Genomic DNA, 21,337 nt, shown 5'->3' on the forward strand with positions numbered 1-21,337 from the left:
ATGCAAAGTTTACCTGAGAATTATCTCTAGCTCTCTACTGTTTAGTGTCTGTGTGAGTCATGTGCTGACGCCTTGCCATCTCCTGTTCTTCAGCTGGGTAAGATCACACTTACCTCACTTTATGCATTTCTTCTTTTCATGCCAGATCTGATTAGAAGCACTTTTGTTTTAAGCCCTATATTTATGAAACATTAAATATAATTTTTACAGATAAGTGACCTCGCTTTTAAGCAGAAAGACCCATTTGATATTTGTGATTCAAGCAACTGTGGAAACTCGATGGGGATATTGCTGTCCTTAGATGAATTCTGATTCTATCAACTTTAGCTTTTTTTAACTGCCTGAAGATTTAATGACGATAGCTTAACAGCAGTAATGAGCTTCGCTGTAGGACCATAAGTCCTCAGATATTGGCGTTCACTAGCTATCCTGATTTGGGTGTGTGTGCACATATGCTGTAAAAATATAGGCAAGTTTGTACCAAAGCCACTGGTGTTTGAACCATGCTGTTGCTTTAGAGGTATCTCAGCTGAGGCCCGGCCTGCAGCTACAGCTCTTTCAGAGAAGCTCATTATAACAGTCGATTCCTTAACAGGGTTACAGCAAGGTCCTTTTTCTATTATTCTTTTATTTTTCTTTAAGACAGATTTCTTACAGGCTCTTTGAAGTGTGTACTGTGGAGTTAGCCACCAGGTTTGTTAGAACTAGGGCATAATTCTAAGAGATGCCAAGTGGTCTTAAGTCCCGTTTAAAGAGATCATTGTGGCATGAGGACAATGAACACTGTGCAGAAGGTTCTCAAACTTTTGCAAGCTTAGCACATTTCCTGTGTCAGGCTATCATGAAGTCTTTGGCACACTCATACACCCGAATTTAGCATATAGTAGCACTGTCTCTACTACTATGTGTATAAACTATATAAACAGTAAGCATTTTTACACAACATAATGCAAATTAAGTTTAGCAATAGAGGCTAATAGTGAAAATTTGCTGTCATTTTTCAGCCAGCTCCTACTGTTCAACATGTCGAAGCCCTAATGTGGGACACAATGTGTGGAAAAAGATATAAATTGGTGGACATAAAAAAAGGATGTGTGGAAATTTAAAATGCCCTGGGATTCATTCTTTTAGTGAAAAATTCTTTCTATAACTTCAGTTTCATAATTCTTAATTTGTGATATTTTTAACAATAAAAGAGAGGGAACACAAAGTTTGTTTGGCGCATAGATAATGTTGGGACCGAAATGAATGACATCCCTCTGAACGATGTTCACTTGAGAAGTATGGGTAAGGGAAACTATGCTTTGTAGTAAACTCTGTAATTCCCTGAATTGTACCTGACACAAATTGTACTGATGGTTGAAAATAAATGGTATAATACATAGTTTCTGATTGCATTATTGAAATGCATATTTTAATGAGATGAGAATTTATCTAGTTACACATTTAAGGTAAAGTTATACTGGACAATTCATTTTAATGAAAATAATGTGAATCTGTAAGAGTATGAGTTTTAAATTCAAGATATTCTAAAGTCATGGAACAAATTCTGCTGTATTATTTGTGAAATATGTGATCATGAAATTAAAGATTATCATAATGCATATACACAAAGGGACAGTGTTAAAATTGCATGTGCAACCTTAACATTGTTTGCATTTTTTTCCTATTAAAAAAAAATCTTATGAAATCTGCGTTCGTTTCACTGATTTACAGATAAAACCATGAATGTTGAAAGAATTTGAAAATCTAACTTACTCTTCACCACTTAATTGTATGTGAGTTTTTTAAATAACTTACAGCTTGAGCCTTGAAACAGGTCTGGTGTGTTTCACTTTCTTGTTCTTATGCTAACAATATGTGGGTTGCAAAAGTTTAAGAAATGTATAAGTAGCTTTTCATTGAAATGTTTTAAACTTGTTCAGAAAATTCTGAGATTTTGTTTTTGTTCACCAAAACCAAATGTATAGCACAAACTCTCTTTAATTAAGTAAAAATCAAAAATAAAATTTAGATATTTTCACTCTACTATTAAAAACCCTTCACCTGAAATCTTGAGGAAGGACTTCATCAGCAGTCCAGTTAATGTTGAACTGAAATTTCACTTAGCTACTTAAATTAAGTAGCAAACCATATGAAAATAGCCCCATTCAGCGTTCCTTACGCAGTCAAAACTCCTCCTGAGTTGGGAGTTCTGAGTAAGGAAGGGCCCAAAAGCAGAAAACAGATTTACTAAAGACTGTCCTGGCTCAGGTAACCTAATAACAAGTGTAACAAGCCAAAATAACCAAGTTACTTTCATGGCCAGAACTATAGTGCATTGTCTGCAATTATTTGATTACCTAATTCTTGGTTTCTGCAAGGGATTTATGTACTGTTTACACATGACATGCCTCACTCAGAACAAAAATAACTTGCTTTGCTCAATGTTTTTATAGTATCTTGCCTTCACGTGTAGTTTGTCTATAGTTAGTGCTGTTCACCATCACTATTTTTACCTTAATCACTAGGTTTGTTAACGTATGTAGTTAGACAGTTTTTTCCAGTGAAGGTTGCACCATCTTTTAGTGTTCCATTTTCCCCAGAGCTTTTCATTTTACAGATTCTCTTGTGTTCTGTTTGGCAAGTGTTTAAAATGCAACAGCGGCCAACAACGGTACAGTATCCCTCTCTTTGTCTCTAAAAGAAACCCTGTGATGTTGCTTCAAAAAAAAGCAGAAAAAAATCCATCTTTTATTAATAAGAGCAAGTATTATTGTATTTCTATTGCCATTTGCAATGTATAAATCACAATGATATAGTAATAAGACCAAAGGACGCACGCAAATGACTTAAGTAGCTTGACATTAGATGGTGCTACTTTACATTCTATAAAGAATCCGTGAAGCCTCTGGCTCCTGCTCTTCCAATTGCTAGCCTAGAGTTTGCATGCTCAGTCTGTAAATTAATCATATGATCAAAAAAACCCAAACAAAAACAAAAATGAAACCTACAGAAGTACACAACAGCTGTCATACATCAAAATGACCCGGGGACACTCAAAAGAAAGGACAATCTCAAGCAGATAGAAACAGAGCAACCAAAACCGGGAAGCAGATGGTGATGGCAGTCATGTGCATGCCAGTCAGTGGAAGTGCCACATATGTAAGCACAGATGTAATGTAGCTAAAAGATACAAAGAGAAGCAGTGCTATAACCTAGAGTCAGGATCCAACATTCAAAGCTTAGTATTTTACTGAGGAGAGTTGTCTTGGGTCAGATTGCTCCCTTCTGAACTGTACTTTTAGAGTCTTGACTCAAAGTAGAAGCTCGGATGCCTTTGGGCTCTTGAAGAACCCAGGCAGTAGTTCATCATCCACATTTTTCCATCTGTGTTGCTGTGGTGATCAACATCTGGTTTATCTATGTGCGAAGGAATCCAAATCTCATTTGCCAAGATGCTCTTTTGACCTGTTCTTCAAATCTGTCCTCACAAGTTGGAGTTGGGCCAGTTATATGTCCTTTTTGATGGCTAGATTGAGGCGCAAGCAATTAAAGTGTCCTTTTCCTTCTTATTGCTCTCATACAGCACTGCTACCAACTTCCTTATTGCAGAAATTGCAGCTTGTCTTTCAGTCTCTCCCAATTTGGCAACAGTTTTTTTTTTCCAACCCAATACCAAATAGGGATGACACAGAGTCATATCCTGTTACTGTGTGTAAAGGAAGAAATATGTTGTAGAAGTCAGGAGTGAGTGCATCACAGATCGCATGCACAGGTCTGAAGTGACTGTCACAATCAACATCTGGACACACCAACTGAAGAACAACTAACCTGAACCCCAAAGAATAAGCAATTGAATCAGCTGGCTGGAACAATACGAAACAGAAAAGAAAACCCCAGTCTTGGGCCACGTCTGCACTACCACTTATGCTGGGAAAATTTATGTTGCTCAGGGGTGTGAAAAAAACACTCCAAGTGACATGTTTTGCTGGCATAAGCACTCGTGCACAATGCTATGACAGTGAGAGAGCTTCTCCCACTGACGTCGCCACTGCTGCTCATGGAGGTGGTTTTATTATGTCGACAGGAGAGCTTTCTCCCGTCGGCATAGAGCTATACGAACAATCTTACAGGGGCGCAGCTGCATCGGTACAGTTGTACCCTGTAAGTTTGCTTCTGCAGACATGGCCTTAGGCTATGGCCGCACTACAGAGCGTACGCTGGTAGTGCGGACATAGCTGCTGCCTCTCGTGAAGGTGGAATTATTAAGCCGACCAGAGAGCTCTTTTTCGTTGGCTTAGAGTGAGCATCTTCACCAGATGTGCTATAGCAGTGCAGCTGCGCCAATGTTAATTTGTAGTGTAGACCTCCCCTAAGAGGGGAGGGAATTTCCCATACCAGAAGGAGTTTGAAATGAAGGACACCCAGAAACTGAGGGCCAGCATCAAGGTGAGGTGCTGTCTGTGAAATGCTCGATCCCCTTTCTGGTGGAGGTACGCTGGGAAACTGTTCAGATAAAATAGATAACATATTAGAAAAGGGAATCTAGTTACTACAGAAGTGTAAAACGTGAGGTTCTGTCTTTGTTTATTTTTTTTGTAACTTGCTTTTCCCTGACTATTTCATCTTTGAATCTGTGATTTTTCTATCAAATAAAGCATTTGTTTATTTTTATCTGAAGCAGGTCACTGTTGTGTAGAGTGTGTGTGTCAAAGTGAATTGATAATTCGGGGCAGGTTTCAATCTTTTGGGGGTGATGAACCAGATGGAAAAATGTCTGAGTGTCTGGTAATTAAGAACTGGGGGTAAATGGATTTGGGGAGACTCAGAATTGGAAGGGCTGTTGGGGTCACCCTGCAAAGAGTAACTAGGATGGTGGAAGCCAGGGTGAGACTTCTGTGGTGGCTTGGGTTTGTAGCAGCATAGCATTAAGGCACTCTAAGTAAAAAGGCAGGTGCAGACAGCACCCCTTATTGGTCTGGGTGATCCCCACAACGTCACAACAAAGCTTGTCAGTTGTGCTGGTAAGGGTACCTGCTCCAATCCATATGTTATCTATGTGCTCCATTTTGGGAAAGGAGTGAACAGCAAAGACCAAAACACCTGTATCAAGTGATCTAATTACTATGCATCCTTTGACACCAGGAGATCCAAAAGTCATCCTTGTGTCCACTTCTTCTTGAGTTCTGTGCAAAGCTTGGGCTTTTTCAACACATCTAATGACACATCTTTGCTACTTCACCATTGGAAAACCCTCCAGTAAGGAGGAGAGTTTGTGTTGGGTATGCTCCTGCACTCTAAAGTGTGTTTTGAACCATATATTCAAAGAGGAATTTTACAAGTGACTTCCTATTAGATGCTATGTTCAGAAACTTTTTCCATGGAGGCACAGGGGCATCCACCAATCACCTGGTATTTCTTTCATACAATCTTAGATCCTGTCTGGCGTGGTCTTTCTGCAATTTTCACAGAGTTACTGTTGTCATATCTGTCAAAGACTTTGATTACAGAATTAGCTTTGTCATATCCTTTTAGAACATGCCTCAAGTACTCAGCGACCAATTAATCAAATGTGTGGAATTTGTCTCCAGCCATAGTTTGTATGACAGCCCTGACGTCTGATGTACACTGTGGTTTCTTTGTTGTATGCTCTTAGCTCATGGTTTCTTTCAGTTTGAGCTTCCAGCTGATGCCTTAATTCAACTTTGTCTGTTTGTTTCGTTGTGCCATCAGCGTGGAAGAGGGACATAGATTCAGGTTGTATTGGATGATTAAGAACAGTTGCAATTGAAATGTCATCTTTGCATCTTGGTAAGGACAGGGCTCAGCAGAAAACAATTTCTGGACTGATAGCTGCTGTGATTGTCTCTCCGTTGCTAGGCTTAAATTTGATCATCTTGGCCATGTCAGCAAATGTTTGAATGCCAGAATTCGTGACTGGGCTGAAGAAGCTGTAGTGTCCCCTCAGGATCAAATACACCTCTCACAAATCTCTCCATTTGTTCTTCACCAACGTCTGCTATTTTCCGTAGAGACCCTTGTATATATGATGTTACTTGCAGTCCAGTAGACATGTTGTTAATTACCTCTGGAAGTGATTCAAGGTCAAACGGGTTTGTCATATTGTTGACGATATGGTTGGTAAGTACTGTAACATGCTTTTCATCCATCTTCAGTGCAGAGACAAGGGCTTGTTTGTGGACTTTGTCCTCACAACTACTTGTTAAGCTACTTTGTTCTCTCATAACTTTTTCATATTCATAATATGCAACTGTGCATTGTCATCTCTAACACGGATACTGATCTGTGTATAACTATCACTGAATTAAAAAGCTAGTTTCAAGAATATTTCAAAGGATAGTGCTGCATGTGTAGGCAATTACAAACTGGAACCTTCTACCAGGCATACTAGATGCTACATTGTACGTACAAAAGCTTACAAATAGAGTAGCATTACATTAGGAATTCACATACATTTATATTTACCCACTCTGCAGTACAAACTGAGGGCATGCAATCTACTGCTACTGGTGCACAGCCTTCGGTGTGAGACTGATCTGGTTATCAAATTTTAGTTGAAAATATAGAAAACTTGTGAGATACTTTAAGAATTAAGAATATGCGATGTGAAAACTCTTCGTGTTAGTATATTGCAAAATGTTGATATTTACCATTTTCGCCACATGTTAAACAGCATCATCATTTCTGGGAGAAAAAAAAACTTGCTCATGCAAAACCAGTAAAAATCTTTTAATACATCGTCTTTTAGTAGCTTTGACCAATAAACATCACATTAAGGTATTGAAATTAACTTAAATAGTAAAAACTGTAGTCGGTCATGTTGCAGTGTTTCTGGAACTATCTAAAAAAGGACATTTTCTCATTTTGGGTACCATTGTTGTACCTCTCTTACAGGCTTATGGCACCACGTGATAGCTCTCCATCATACCTCATCTAAATGGACATAAAAATAAGCTTTCAAATAATGTATGATGTGGGTGTGTGAAGTATGGGTACATTAAACTCCAAAAATATGGCCCGTTTTGGAGACTTGCCTCACGCCTACTATATCAAGGAGGAACAAATAAACAAAGCCTCCAAAACGTCCTTGCTTATGGAGACTTTAATTTCAAATCAAGTATAGGAACAATCCTGTTCGGATTTTACTGTGCATTTAGTCACAGGTTTCATATGACCCTGTTCATAAAACATACTTTCCTTTCACTAGAGACCACTGGTTGCAGAATAACTAATGCTCGCTATGAGTATTTAGGAACTGCAAAGAGTTTTCAAAAGCAAAAAGAAGCCAAGATTAATAAACACAATTTTAAAAATTATTTTTAAAGAGGAAAAACTGATTTTTCTTAACCTGTAATAAGTAGAGCTGGTTGACATTTTTCATTTTGAAACTTTAAGAAACATTTTTGGAAAACTAACACTTTTGTGAAAAAAAATCAATGTTTTAAAAATTGTCTGATTTTTTTCAACAAAAAATGAAAACTACTTGTTTATGTGTGTGTTTTGGTCCACTGCCCATTTTCTCACTTTGCCACTGTAAATGGAAAAGAAGGGAGTGGTGCAGTGAAAATGTAATTAGCTACAAAACAAAGTACTTTGATCACCGTTGTTTACAAAAGTTAATAATTATTTGGACTCAAACTTCAAAATTCAGCGTGGCTAGGACAAGCAAAGACACTGTGAGACATATGCCTCATGATTGCATATAAGAGCCCATGCACACCTGTCTGAATTAAAATAAATATATAGTATTGCTAATTTTTTAAACACCGTAAAATCTGAATGAAGGACCTTCATCTCCAGCAGGCAAGCTTCTCTCTTAAGTGACCACCTTGAAGTCTCCACATGTGGTTCTCAGTTGTTTTGTTTGAATTTTAGTTGAAAACCCACCTCTATTAAGTAAGCTTTTTTTTTTTAAACTGGTCCCTTGGGTTTCATTGTACTAATACAAAATTTCCTTTATTGATTGTTTGTATATATTAGCAGTCTCCCTGTTAATGTTAATTACTGTGTCAAAAAAAAATGGCAATTTCCTGTTCTGCTGTTAGCTTCTTGTTTTCTTTGGGTTGTTCCATGGTTGTCATGATATCCACAATTCATTATTTTGAAATTACTGGTGTTTTTAAACTGTGATATACAGAGTAATGATTTTTACTTTTCTTAATTGTAGGTAAGAACACTTCTTGCAGTGCTTTTGCCCTTGGTGGAATTTCTCGTTTGGTAAAGTATTAACCTATCTCTATTAAAAGCTTTGACATTTTATCTTTCTGCTTTTCAAAGTGGGGCTTGCCTTAGTAACGGCACATGGTTCTCTGAATCATAGCAAAAAACATGAGGACAAGATGATTACCAAGTAATTATACATGTTCTTAAATGCTTGTTATAAGAGCATTTGAAGTTTCATAGCAATGCTTTTGTTGGTTTTCATCCCCATTTTCTATGTTAAAAAAGTAGCATATTAGAGGAGTTTATAATTAGCAGGTACAGATGAGGCTGTAACTTGTTTAGGCCCTAATTAAATGAGATATTAAGCACATGGGTAGTATAGGATTACTCTTTTGCTTAAAGTTAATCACATGCTTAGGTACCTCACTGAATCGTGGTTTTAATGATGAGACAAAGGGTTGCAAAAGCAGGATTTCAAACTCTTGCTCTTTTGAGTAGAGAACTCTGATAGGCCATTATTTTATGGATTCTTCAGCAATGGAAGGGACCTCTCTGCTATATTTCTCCTCCCCCTTCAATCCCCCCAGTTATTGACTCTAGAATTAGCTATTGTATGTTGTGATGATAGAATTCTAGAGACAAGACCATTCATTTAGAAGTTGCCACTGGTTCTCCTAGTGAGAGGAGAATTGATACATTGTGGAGAGTATAAACTATAAATACGATTTCCTGTGTATTGGACACAGTTTGCCAGTTGCTGGAAACTTTTTTAGAAAAGAGATCTTGTCTGGTTACAATTCACAATTAACGTATGGAAATTGACTTTTGGTTGAGAACAGCAGGCCATTTCTTTTTGCCAAGGATACTGTACATTGGTACATAGTATTGCAGTGCTGATGTTTGTTTTTTCTATATGTATATAGTTTTAATTAATCATCGAGAGGCCCATGCATTAGGTAATGCTGGAAAGAGACATTTTAAATCCTGTAATTCTTCATAAAGAATTATGGAAACACTGATACTGCTATCTCCTTGGTCAAAACTATGTGTCACTTGGACAGTATGTAGCTGTTTGCATCTGAGGCAAGCGAGAGCACATTTTCTGCGCTTCTGAATACTGTGTATTCCTCGGGGTTTTGTATGTTTATAGAGGACTAAAAATAAAATAAAGAAGTAATGTAATACATGCTGGGAAATGAGATCTCCTCGTCTTTAAACTATACCATCTGAATTTTTATAGATTTTAGGGCTAAAAGAGACCATTATGACTATATAGTTTGGCCTCCTGCATGGCGCAGGCTAAAGAACTTCATCCAACAATCAAATGATTATTGGAAAAGACTTAACTTGGAATTTAGCCATAGCACTCCATTCAAATCAGTGCAACTTGTGTGGCTAAGTTCTCTAATGCACTGAAGATATAGGTGTGCGTCTTTCCTATCCTTCCATCTGCTCGATGATTTGGTGGTGTTCTCAGGTTAACACTGGAGGCTACGAGACAAATTCTGGGAGCACATTGTTCATCGTTGCCAACAGAAGCACATGCATAGCAGGAGGAGGAGCAAAGGGCAGGCAATTTTCATGCTGATCTTTGCTGGTGCCAAAATCTTCAAGCCCTACCTCACCTAAGGAACATAGTCTTCCCATTTGGCTTTTGCACATACGTATATCCCTGACCTGGCCATGTCCCTTACGCTCAGCTTCCCTCCTCTGCAGATTATTTCTGCTTCTACCAAAACTATCTGGATGAGTTTGTGGTAGGGATGATGGAATGTTCCTCCTGTGACAGGGACCCCATAACCCTGTAATATTGGTGAGCATCTGTTCTGGGTTGTGTAAGAGTAGAGGCAGCATTTGGCCTCAGATGCATGTACAGTTGGTATATGTATGCTATGCACAGAGTACAGATATATATCATAAGAGTGTGTGTAATTTTCTCTAACCTATATTCCAAGGGTGGCCAAACTGCGGCTTGTGAGCCAGATGCGGCTCTTTTACAGTTAAAGTGTGGCTTGCGGAACCCCCCGCCCCCATTGTCCACCTGCCACACTGGGGAGGAACTCGGGGCTTCTTCTCTGTGGTAGGGTGATGGGGCTAGGGGCTTTTGCTAGAGACCACTGGTGCCTGCTGAAAATTGTGGGGGCACAATTTAAAGGTTCAGCCCCCCCTTCCCCAACAGCTTGAGTCATGCCCCCAAGCAGACCCTCCTTTTTACCCTCAGTGGCCCCTCCCTACAGCTCCTAGATGTTTGCTGCTGTCCTTCCCTAGGGCTGCAGCTCCCAGCTTGCTGGCTCCAGCAGCTGCCGCACAGGGAGGGGGCCTGGCAGCACCATGTGACCGAGTGGGGCCAGCAAACCCTGGCAAAAATTGGGGGTGGGAGGGAATGACGTGACCCCACATGTCCCCCATGTGTCACCTCTGGCTTCAGCCCAGTGTGGGAGGGGTGTCTCTGGGCTTCAGCCCATGAGAGATGCCTGCCAGAGTGCAGGGCTTAAGCCCTGAGCCCCGGCAGGCGTGCCCTGGCTCTCAAACTTCTGAAAATTGTCCTGTGAGACTCGGAGGGTCAGTTAGTTTGGCCACCCCTGCTGTATTCAGTTAGCTTTTAGTCTACAATATGTTTTCTTTTGGTCTGGCTTTCTGTAAGCACAGATAGGATAGAGGTGATTCTATGAAGAATTGTAAGACTTTTTTGAGGGCTGTTTTCTCTATGGTTTATGTGGGTGCTCTACTGGGTGTAGTCCAGATAAAAAGAAAGCAATTAGAAATCCAACAGCCTGAATACAGCAGCCTGATTAAGCTGTAATCCTGCTCTCTGAGTGATACCCGTTAGACTGAAACAACCATTTTCCCTCAAAACAAACAAACCAACAAACATTTTAGGAGGAATTCATTATGTAGCTCATAATCTTAAAAAAAAAAAAAAATTACATGAGTATAATCCAAATCCTTCACATTAAAATGTGATCTTTTAAATTTTACTCTAAATATTTTGGTTTCTTGTTTTCAGTGTTCAGGGGATATCCTTATTTTGTACAGACAGTATCTCCTGCTAATATGTTGAAAGAGTTAAATCCAAACTTAAATTATTAATATATTACATCAATTGTTCTATAGCACTTATATTTTCTAGTAGGATACTAATTTACTGCCAGAAACATGACTCAGAAGATCAATAGCAAGCAATCTGTACAAGTTAACACAAGAGAATGAAAATACTTCATTTGATAAGCATCAGGCTTCAAAAGCACGTTATGAAAATAGGGCTGTGGGTTTGCTCTAGGGAGATCACCTCTTTTAATTTTTACTATTGCTTGCAGAAGTAATTTTGGGAAATCTTGGGGTTTTGTTAGAAGATCACTGGCCACTTACTGGGGAACCCAAATGCTATCCTTTAATGACGATTATTCGTTATGTTTCTGTCCAGACAAATAGTCATTTCAAACCAAATTTGCTTTACAAACTAGTTTATGGCACACAGTAACAGAACTGAGGCTTCAGGTTTGTGTCCTTGATTCTTTTAATTGCAAATCAGACTAACAGGAGCAATAGTTCCCAGATTAGATGTTGGTCATGGTTTAAAAAATGGTTTATATCAGGAAGGCAGGTGTTTGAGGGAAATGGTGGAAGAGCTTGAGAGAAGATCTTGATTCAATAATTATGGGCCAGAACATATCCCTGATTGGGTTATTCCCACATAGGGGCAGAGAAACTTCATGAGATTGTACAATCAATGGAAATCATCCCTAGAAGTGTGGGGGGGTTTGCACTCCTCATGGTAGGTAGCCTGGAATTTCACTCTCTTAAACCAGCAAAAACCTACAGATCCACAACAAGTCCTTTGCCTTCACACAGGGTCCCAGCTCCCCTGAGGCGCTCTGACTGTATGAGTCCCTGACCATCCCAAAACTTGCCCAGAAGAAAGAAAGGTGTTCTTAGCTGCAGAAAGGAAATCCTGAAAAGCTGATGCCCACAGGGTCAACTTGAGTTTACTCCCATTTTTTTTCTTGAAGGGGAAGGGGAATGCAATATAATGGAGAACAACCGTTCCAGCCTTTCCCGTCCATGGGTCCCAAAACCTGCACAACTTCTGCAGAAAGGGTTTGGTGGGATTGTGGAATTAGATTAACGATGGAACGGAAGTCTCTTCCTCCCACCCTTATGCTACCTGCTCATATAAGGAGTTCTACAGTGCATCCCTGCAGTATGGTTTTTAACAGGAAGTCTGACCCTCATTGTTTTCTGAAAACTCTTATAATGTTGTTTGTTCTCTGTTTAAATAAGGGCAGGTGGAAAAGGATAAGGAGAGTGTGAATATTGGGTTTGGAGTCCATTTTTCTTTAGCAGATGATTTGTAGTTCTGTGTTTGCTGCCTGTTGAAACGGTGATAATATGAATTCCGATTGGTGGAGATTAAGGGTGTGATTGTGTACAGCACAGGTGTGGCGCACAAAATAAAAAACGATGAGCAGAACCCGATCCTGCATTAATGAGTGCTCGTGTGCAGCCACCAAACTACTCGTGCTTGGAAGGAAGAATAAGGCCTAAGAGTGAAGCACATAGCTAACCACCTCATAAGCTATCAAGACTATACATAACTCCATGTCTCCTCAGATGCTGTCAAGGGGCTTGAGACTTACTGCTGCTTAAATTGTAGGACTACGCCTAACACTTGCCATTACTTGCTCTAGTACATAGCCTGCATAAACACCTGAGCTGAAGTGCAATAGATCTGTGTTTCCTGCTGTGCCCCACCAGGGACGTGTGGGAGCAAGGCTTGCGAAGGAGAACAAAAGGGAAGAAAATTGAGTAATGTTGTGCTTTTCAAGTAGCGTGCAGCCCTGTGAACTTAGCTGCTGGTTTGTAGGCGACTGTGCCTGTGCACCTGACTCTAGATGAGAATTAGTAAGAAAATATGACTTGGATTATTTCTAGAGGTCAGATCCTTTTGAACATTCTGTGCAAGTGACTCCAGATTCACTATTGGCCTTAACACTCTACCTTGCCAACATTCCTCCAGTTCTGTTTGTCATGACTAGTGCATGTTGGGTGTAATGTTATCTTGAACTAAAATATGTCGAGCAAAAGTTTGGAAGGATTCTTCTGTCCACCTGCTTACTCTGCATGTACTTGCAGGAAGTCCATATGCCATGTCTTTGTAAACATATTTATGCACTACGTTAGATAGTCTTGAGTGTGGTTTGGTCCATTTTGACACCTAATAAATTACAATATTACAATAAATTAAAACTCTTCCATGATTTTCATTGGTTAACATTTGGTACAACAGATGTCAGAATTACACTGGTACTGAACTAACATAGACATGTGCCTCCTTTTTGTGTATTCCCATTTCTTCTAGGTTGCTGTATTATGCCTTTTATAGAAAGCTAGCTCTTGGGTTATTGGCTTAATATTTCAAACACTGCATTTGTTGGTGCAATTGATGAGTAAATATATATATATATATATATATATATATATATATATATATATATATATATATATATATATATATATTGAAAACAACCAGTAAAAATAATGAACAAAACTCAAGGTTTAGGGGGAAAAGCCCTTATTGTTTAGCAAAGAAACCTATCTCTAAACTCATGCTTTTTATGAAATTGTATTTGGCTTTTGATTTGACATCTTGTACATAGTAAATGATTGTTGCACTAGCAGCAGGATATCTAGCCATTCAAAAAGCTTCTTGCATTTCCACTAATGGAGACCTTAGCTGGATAGCATCCTTCAGTTGGACTTCAGATGTTTTGACTTTTCATAAACTTCTGCTTTCAACAAAACCCACAATTAAAAGAAAAAAAGATAGTGGGTCACAGATGATCAGTAAATGCAGAGAAGATTTGGTAACAACCTAACTAATAAGGGATTTTCACTTTGAGTTGATTGCTCTGGTTTGACCAAGTTTTTGCTATAATCTGTTCAAAAAGTGATAGTAAACCTAATTATTCCTAACAATTTACCCATCACAAAGTATTGTTCCTTTGTTTTCATTTTTTAAAAAAATATTGCCTGTCAAAATGCTATGACGACTAGTTGGTTTTCAGCAAACAGAGCCTAGCTCTGAAAAGACAGTATATCTGAAAGTTGAACATGGATGGCAGTCCTTGGCATTGGAAGGAGTTAGAAACCACAGATTGTTTTCTCATTGGATGAAGAGCTTAAAGCAGTGTAAAGTTAATTGAAGAATTCCTTGAAAGTGAAGTCAGACTAAAGTAAAAGCTTCAGGTCTGTAATTTAGTAAATGTGAAAGCTCTGTAAGCAGCAGTAAAGCTAAAAAGGATTGAAAAGAACATATTTTAGTAAACATATCTGGCTTGTGTTATGAATTGTCCTGTTTTAATTATTTGTCTGAATAATGTAGATATGCAGTAGGATCTCTAATTAGGTGAAGTTTGATTTATTGAGCTGGCCCTATATAAACCATGATGTCATGCTGAACTGCACAAAATTACAGCTCGGCTCTTGCAGTTTAAAATGATTATTTTTAACTTTGGAATGCTTCACTTTTGTGTATCTTGGTTTTTAGCTTCATGAACTTAAGACAATTTTTTTTCTCCGACCAAAATGTTTTGTCGCAATTTAATCAGCATGAAAGAACTATTGCAGTGGACTTTGATGCACTGTCTTTACAATAAATATTGTTGTTAATTAAGGAGAAAGGGGCAGGAATGTATATGTTAGCTGTCTGAGTGATTGAGGAATAGGAACAATAGGTACTGAATCAAAGTTTGCCAAGTGTCTAGATGTTGATTGTATCTGTAAGTATAGGAAGGAAATGCAGGATCTACAAAGCATGAAGTAATGCACAGATTTGCCATGGGAATTTAAATGTGTACTCAGGATTGTCCAAGGTGTTGATAACCTTATGACAGTTGCTAAGCACCCTCAGCTCTTACGTTGGAGATGAGGCAGTTAGTATGTTGCAGTACTGGGAACCAAATTATGAATTTTCATTCTGCACATTAAATTTACGGTAAACCTGAAATTCTTGGTGCTGCTACCTAAAACTTGCACTCTCTGTTTCTATCTTTAAGAGTCTTAGCATGCTTTGGATGCTATAAATGAAAATAAAAATATTCAAGATTTGGACTGCATTGTCATCTCATGTAATACTACTGAGTATACGTAGAAACTCTTATGCAGTGGGGGCTAATTCTGAAGCTCCCTTACTCAGATGTTGTTTGGTATTTTCTTATTTCCCACTGGCTTCCATGGTAGCTTAGCCTTTGTAACCACTGAGTCAGAACTAGGATCACCCCACCCAAATCAATATCCAGGAAGAGAGCAGGGGGCCTTCCACACTTGGATCTTCCCACTTTTTGATGGAAAGGGGGAATCAGTCATGTCTATGATATTGTTCTTTCCTCTCTCTGGGTCTTGCAAGGGTCCCTCTACAGGTGTGGGGTTGGGGATGGATAGACGAGTGAAGATGGAGGCCAGAGGGTACACACAATGTTTCCCTTCCAGCCCCATTAAACTTAGTCAGCAATGACAATGCAACCTAGGACTTGCTAATCTTTTCTTTGGCTGTGCTGGGACAGCCGTGGCCAAAGAGAGTACTTGATAGCATGAGTGTAATGGAGCTGTGATGCCAGGGATAAGATCCAGAGCTGATGATGGAGACATGACTGCAGATGCCCCAGGATATGCCGTGTTAGGGGGCAGGTCCTGCGGTCTTTCTTCTGAGTGGGGGAGGCAAACTCTACTTCCCCAGTGAGATGCGAGGGGGATTTCCAAGAGGGGAACCTCACAGAAATTTCTTCCCATGGGTTTTACTTGTGGGAGGTGGTGGTCTGGCCCTGAAAAATCACTTCAGGATAGAGCCCTGTGTATATTGAAAATAATGGACCTTGCTTAAGTGAATGCAAAGCTGTAATGTGATGAGGATCCTTAATTATACAACAGCTTACTGTATTTATGTCATATAAATTATATATAAACTGTATATCAAAAAGGTTCATAAACAGCCATAGGACTTCTTGGTGCAGTTTTTAAACAGTCTTTTAAAATCAATGTCACTTTTTACAGTTGGTTGTTTTTAAATGTATGACCACTTGTTAGCCCTTCCACTACTTTGTTTCAGTTTAGTTAATGAGGTTTAGAGGGGATGCTGAGTAGGAGAAGAAAGGAGCATGTAGTATAGATGGTGTCAGTTAAGATAAATGGATGAAAAATGTGTGCCAGTTTACTAACAAATGGTATGTACAGTGGAAAGAAAGTCTGTTTGTCTCTGAGTTCAGTTTAGGAAAACATCTATCCCTTATTTGTTTTGACTGCCAAAAGTTGCCAGGCAAACAACAAACTGAACCATTTAGAATAGGATTACTATTTAATCTTTTGAGTGCCTTCAGATATCCAATGAACAGTCAGCGATATGGTATCTATAATTCCTTGATGCTGTTCTATCATAATATTGACAGAAATTGGAGAATTGTAACATCATGCTTAAGAGTTTCCATTTCTTTTATTGCAATTCCAAAATAGATTTTGCACAGAGGCTGAAATATTCCCAGGGAATGACCATCTTTACACCAGACAGAGGTCAGCTGGCTTCTGGTTTAGAGACAATCAGGTTAAAGATTAGTGATAGATTTCAAATAATTCCATTATTAGATTCATGTGCTCTGTTGTGATAGGAACACAAAAAAATAGTTAAATGTGAACCATTATCTAATTAAGAGATTGTGTGAATGGAACCTTGTCATAGGATAGTGGAGTCCAGCGACTGGACATTGATCCTATGGTGCTGCTCAATTACAGTGACTTTATCATTTGTGTGTTTGTTTGGATTTTTTTATAATGCTGACATTGGGCTTGGGCCCAGAGTTTGCTGTTGATCCTGTAGCACAGCCTGCTCTGGAACTGGTTTCAGAAAGAGAGTCACTTCATGCTCCTCACTTGGAGCCTGTTGCTGGCTCCCAGCAGTCCCCATGCTGGATTCAGGAGACAGCAGGGCACCATTCCGGTTGGCAGGTCGTCATGCACCATGGCTGGTTCCATGCTGAGCTCAGTGCCCAGCCGCCGTCAAACTAATAAAATAGGCATGAGATTGGCGAGTTGCCAGAGGTGCGGTTCCGGTCCCTGGTCTTCTGGTACTCACTCTTGAGCTGCTTAATCCACTCCCATCACGGGGTCACTGGTTAGGTAAATTTGCAAAGCTGTCAGCTTTTTAGCTATCTGATGGTACGCGTGGTCATCCCTGGTACCATAGGTTAGCGTGATTTGTGTGTAGACCAAAGCCAGGTTAGGCTTGAGCCTGAGTCTGAGCCTGGGTTTACATTGCAGTGTAGACATACCCTAAGAGACATAGAAGAGAAGGCCTAGTCCGTGCCTCGAGGACTTTAAAATCTAAATCAATGTACCGGTAGAATCATAGAATCATAGAAATCAGGGTCGGCAGGGACCTCAGGAGGTCATTAGTCCAACCCCCTGCTCAAAGCAGGACCAATCCCCAGTTTTTGCCCCAGATCCCTAAATGGCCCCCTCAAGGATTGAACTCACAACCCTGGGTTTAGGGTAATTGTTTGTTATAGACCAAATGACTGATACAGATGTACTCATTTTGTCTGATAGCTTTTTATCTGACATTTGACTGCTGTGTTGTTGTTTATGTATTTGTTCATTTTGTATTACCATAGCACCTAGGAGCCCCAGTTGTGAACCAGGACCTCATTGTGCCAAATGCTGTAAAAACATTGAATAAAGCACTTACTCTAAGATTGTCAGTTTATTGTATATTGGAACAAGTTACCTAGTAACATGGTGGATTCTCCATCAATCGAAGTCTTTAAATTAAGACTGGATATCTTTCTAAAAGGTATGTTATAGCCCATCAGACATTATGGGCTTGATGCAGAAATTACTGGGTGAGGTTCTATGCCCTGTGTTTATACAGAAAATTATACTAGATGGTCATTATAGTCCCTCCTGGCCTTAAAATTTTGGAATCTGGTTGCTGGATCACACAAGATCTTCTAAAACCATTCTCTGTGTGAAATAGGACCACACAGTAGTATCACATCTGTGAAATTCTGCTTCTTGCTATAAAGCCAGTGGAGATGGCATGGTGATGAGTGACAGTGTAAGAGCCTAGTTTGGTAGGAATTAAACACACTCCTAGATAACTTTGAAATTGTTGAAAGATCACCAACTGTAGGCACTTAAATTACAGTGTTTTCGGTAGCTTCCCTTTCATTTCATTTCACAATTTAAGGAAGTCTAGTAGCACTTGGGGGGGAAAAAGACTCTCTGCTAATGTGTGAATGAAGCTATTTGGTCGGCATTTAGGCAAACAAACCACACTGGCGGTAGTGCATGAGGCCGCTCCAAGGAAGTTGAGAGAAAAACTTCAGCTACGGGAGCACTCTGAATGTGAAATCACCATGGGTATGTCTACACTGCAATTAAAAACCCGCGGGCTGGCCTGTGCCAGCTGACTCAGGCTTGCGGGTCTCAGGCTCACGGGCTGTTTAATTGCGATGTAGACATTCGAGCTCAGGCTGCAGCCCAAGCTCTGGCACCGTCCCACAGCCTAGGGTCCGAGAGCCCAGGCTCCAGCTGCAGTGTAGACATACCCTAACGCGACATTCAGTGAAGGGCAGGGGAAGGAGTGGCTCTAACAGCAACATAACATCAGTGGGCCTCTTGGTGTTGATCACTAAAGCCATTGTCTAGTGGAGGAGTTGAAGGGATACTTTGCCTCTGCTGGTACCCCCTCAAGCTGTGCCAACTCTGCAGCTTAAAGTTGTGGTTCCCTACTGCACCTAGGGATCCTCTGACTTCAACTAGCGTTTTGCCTGAGTAAGAACTGCAGGATTTGGCCCAGTCGTTATATCTGAGTTTAGATGGCAATATTAAATGCTTCGCATGCATTCATTTAACCTAACAATACCTCCTCTAAGAGGTAGGTTTTCACAGTTGCGGAAACGGACAGACAGATGATGTGACTTGCCCAGAGCGGCAGAGGGAGTGTATTTCAGGATAAACTCCTGTGGCCCTGGCTCCGGACACCATGCCGCTAGAAATTCGTAAAGTACTCAAACTTCATGTTGTCTTTGCCCAGTTAGAACACTGTAATTTAGAATAGTTTCTAAGCAGAGCAGACATTTGTAGGTATCTCTGCATAATCCACATCTGCTAAATATAAAAGAACTACAGTTAAGCAGTCATGTAAATAAAGGATATAATGCCGTTCTGAGGTTCTGGTAACTTCATAACCCATGTGAGAGCTGCTATCATTCATTTATTGCCAAACTCCCAAAATGCAATTTTCTTCTTGCAGTTTTTTCCTATTTCAAGTACCAGAAAAGTTGTGTTGTGCATCAGTGTGACACATATTGACAGTAATCTCTGTGTCCTCACATGAATAGGGCGATTTTAAGTGCACACAACTGCTCTGCTTGACTTTTTTTAGTCATCATCCATATATTGTAGTTGTATAACATGCTGCAGTATGCAATTATATCACATATTTATTACACAAAAAGATAAGGATTTCAGTCAACTGCCACTCAGGAAACTCAGCACAATGATATCCTTACGAACCCTACATGAGCTTACAATTACATCACTTCTCAGAACAATTAGTCATTTTTGTCCCACACCCTTAAATAGTTACCACGCTGAAACTGTCCTTCAGGCAGTTTTTACTTTGTGCCCCTCCTCAACAGAATCCTGACAGAATGTTCAAGGAGGCAGGAGTGGAGAATTCCCAACCCTTATGAAGTGTGAGAGAGGTTGGATGTTTACATGCAGAGTTGTGTAGGAGCTTCTGTTGCCTTGCCCTGGAATAGGCCCTAAATTTACATTCACAGAATGGCATGCTCACAGCGAACAGCCTTTGCACTGATGAAAGGCTTCAGATCCACTTCAGTTAACCACCCACAAAGGCAAGCCATTAATGGCCTTGTCTGCTGTGAACATTATCCTCTAAGAAAGAGAGAATTCTAAAATGGCTTTATTGAAAATGACAAAAATGGATAATTTAATTAAACAAATTTATTTTTATGAGATTTTAAAAGGATGCTTTTATTTTTAGTAAACAGGTTTTAGTGTCTCTGCTTTAAGTATAAAATGTTGATGGAAAGGTGTCCGTGTGTGTGGGTGGGTGGGGGAGAAATCAGTAAAACAAGTCCTCTGGTTTTAATTTTGGGGCGCACAGATTAAACACCTAATATGTTGCTCTCAAAGGAAAAATTTTTGTTATGGACATAATATGTACATGCAGAGCAAATGCTGGCTGTTTTATGACTGAATGGTACTAAAATTCTGTTTATTGTCAGCCTTTTCACATATGAATCATGTTACTTAATCCAGATTTCTTTGAAACCACAGCCAGACGTGCAGTATGGATGAACACTCAGAGAAACCGATTGGTGTTATGCACTCTGTCGCTTTTAATTTTGTTTAGTTTAATCATGAATTGACATACAGAGGGAGAAATGTTTATTTCCATTATCCATATATTAAGAGGTACAAGTTGAGGTAATGCTGATTAAAGGGTCACAGTCAACTCAGAAATCATACTTCTGTCAGAAAAATATTTGCATTGTATTATTACAAGAAACAGCTAAGTTTATTGTAACCAAAAGATATTGAAGCAGGGACTTTCTGTTGTGTGTTCATACAGCACCTAGCACAATGGGGTTCTGGCCCAGGACTCGGGTTCCTTGGTACTACAGTCATACTACTATTACTAAGTCTACTACTAATTAGAGAAACATGTCTTTTTGGTTTTTTAGTCCATGATGTGTGCTTGGCAGCCCTGTGTGTGTGTGAGAGGTGGGGGAGTCCTATTTCACTGTTTCCCTTGTGTAGTCAGGAAAGATAAGTAAATTTCTCCCTTTGTTTTGTATGGGTCTTTCTCACAGTGATAGAGGAGAAGAAAAAGATCAACGAAAATTAGGAAATTTGAGAAAGCATAGAAATTGGCAAGGAGAGTAAGGGGCAGGTACCTGAAAACTCATTTAATTTCTTACTTTAAGTGGACTAGATTTGAAGTAGATGGCATCCCTTTAAAAATACAAATATCTTTGATCCTTTCTGTTGGTGGAAGCCTTTTAAACTAAGTTCCTGTCTGCTCTGTAAAAACAACGAGGAGTCCTTGTGGCACCTTAGAGTCTAACAAATTTATTTGGGCATAAGCTTTCGT

The 21,337-nt window shown here is 39.5% G+C and overlaps 2 protein-coding genes across 6 annotated transcripts in view; one reads left to right on the forward strand and one right to left on the reverse strand.

Annotated features, from left to right (window-relative positions):
• The window catches only part of CMSS1 (cms1 ribosomal small subunit homolog), a 366,757-nt gene that overhangs the window by 188,064 nt on the left and 157,356 nt on the right, over positions 1-21,337 (forward strand). Inside the window, exons 1-2 of one of the 4 annotated variants that reach the window (XM_074973476.1) lie at positions 76-97; positions 8,171-8,220. The exons of 2 other annotated variants lie outside the window; for them this stretch is intronic. The gene's annotated coding sequence lies outside the window, so the exon portion shown is untranslated. Of the gene's footprint in view, positions 1-75; positions 98-7,793; positions 7,900-8,170; positions 8,221-21,337 lie in introns of those variants that run through there. One more of the 4 variants, XM_074973466.1, reaches the window with a different exon arrangement.
• The window catches only part of FILIP1L (filamin A interacting protein 1 like), a 286,102-nt gene that overhangs the window by 170,918 nt on the left and 93,847 nt on the right, over positions 1-21,337 (reverse strand). The window lies entirely within an intron of this gene.

This window comes from Natator depressus, chromosome 1 (assembly GCF_965152275.1).
Source record: "Natator depressus isolate rNatDep1 chromosome 1, rNatDep2.hap1, whole genome shotgun sequence".
In the NCBI taxonomy this organism is placed as follows: domain Eukaryota; kingdom Metazoa; phylum Chordata; order Testudines; family Cheloniidae; genus Natator; species Natator depressus.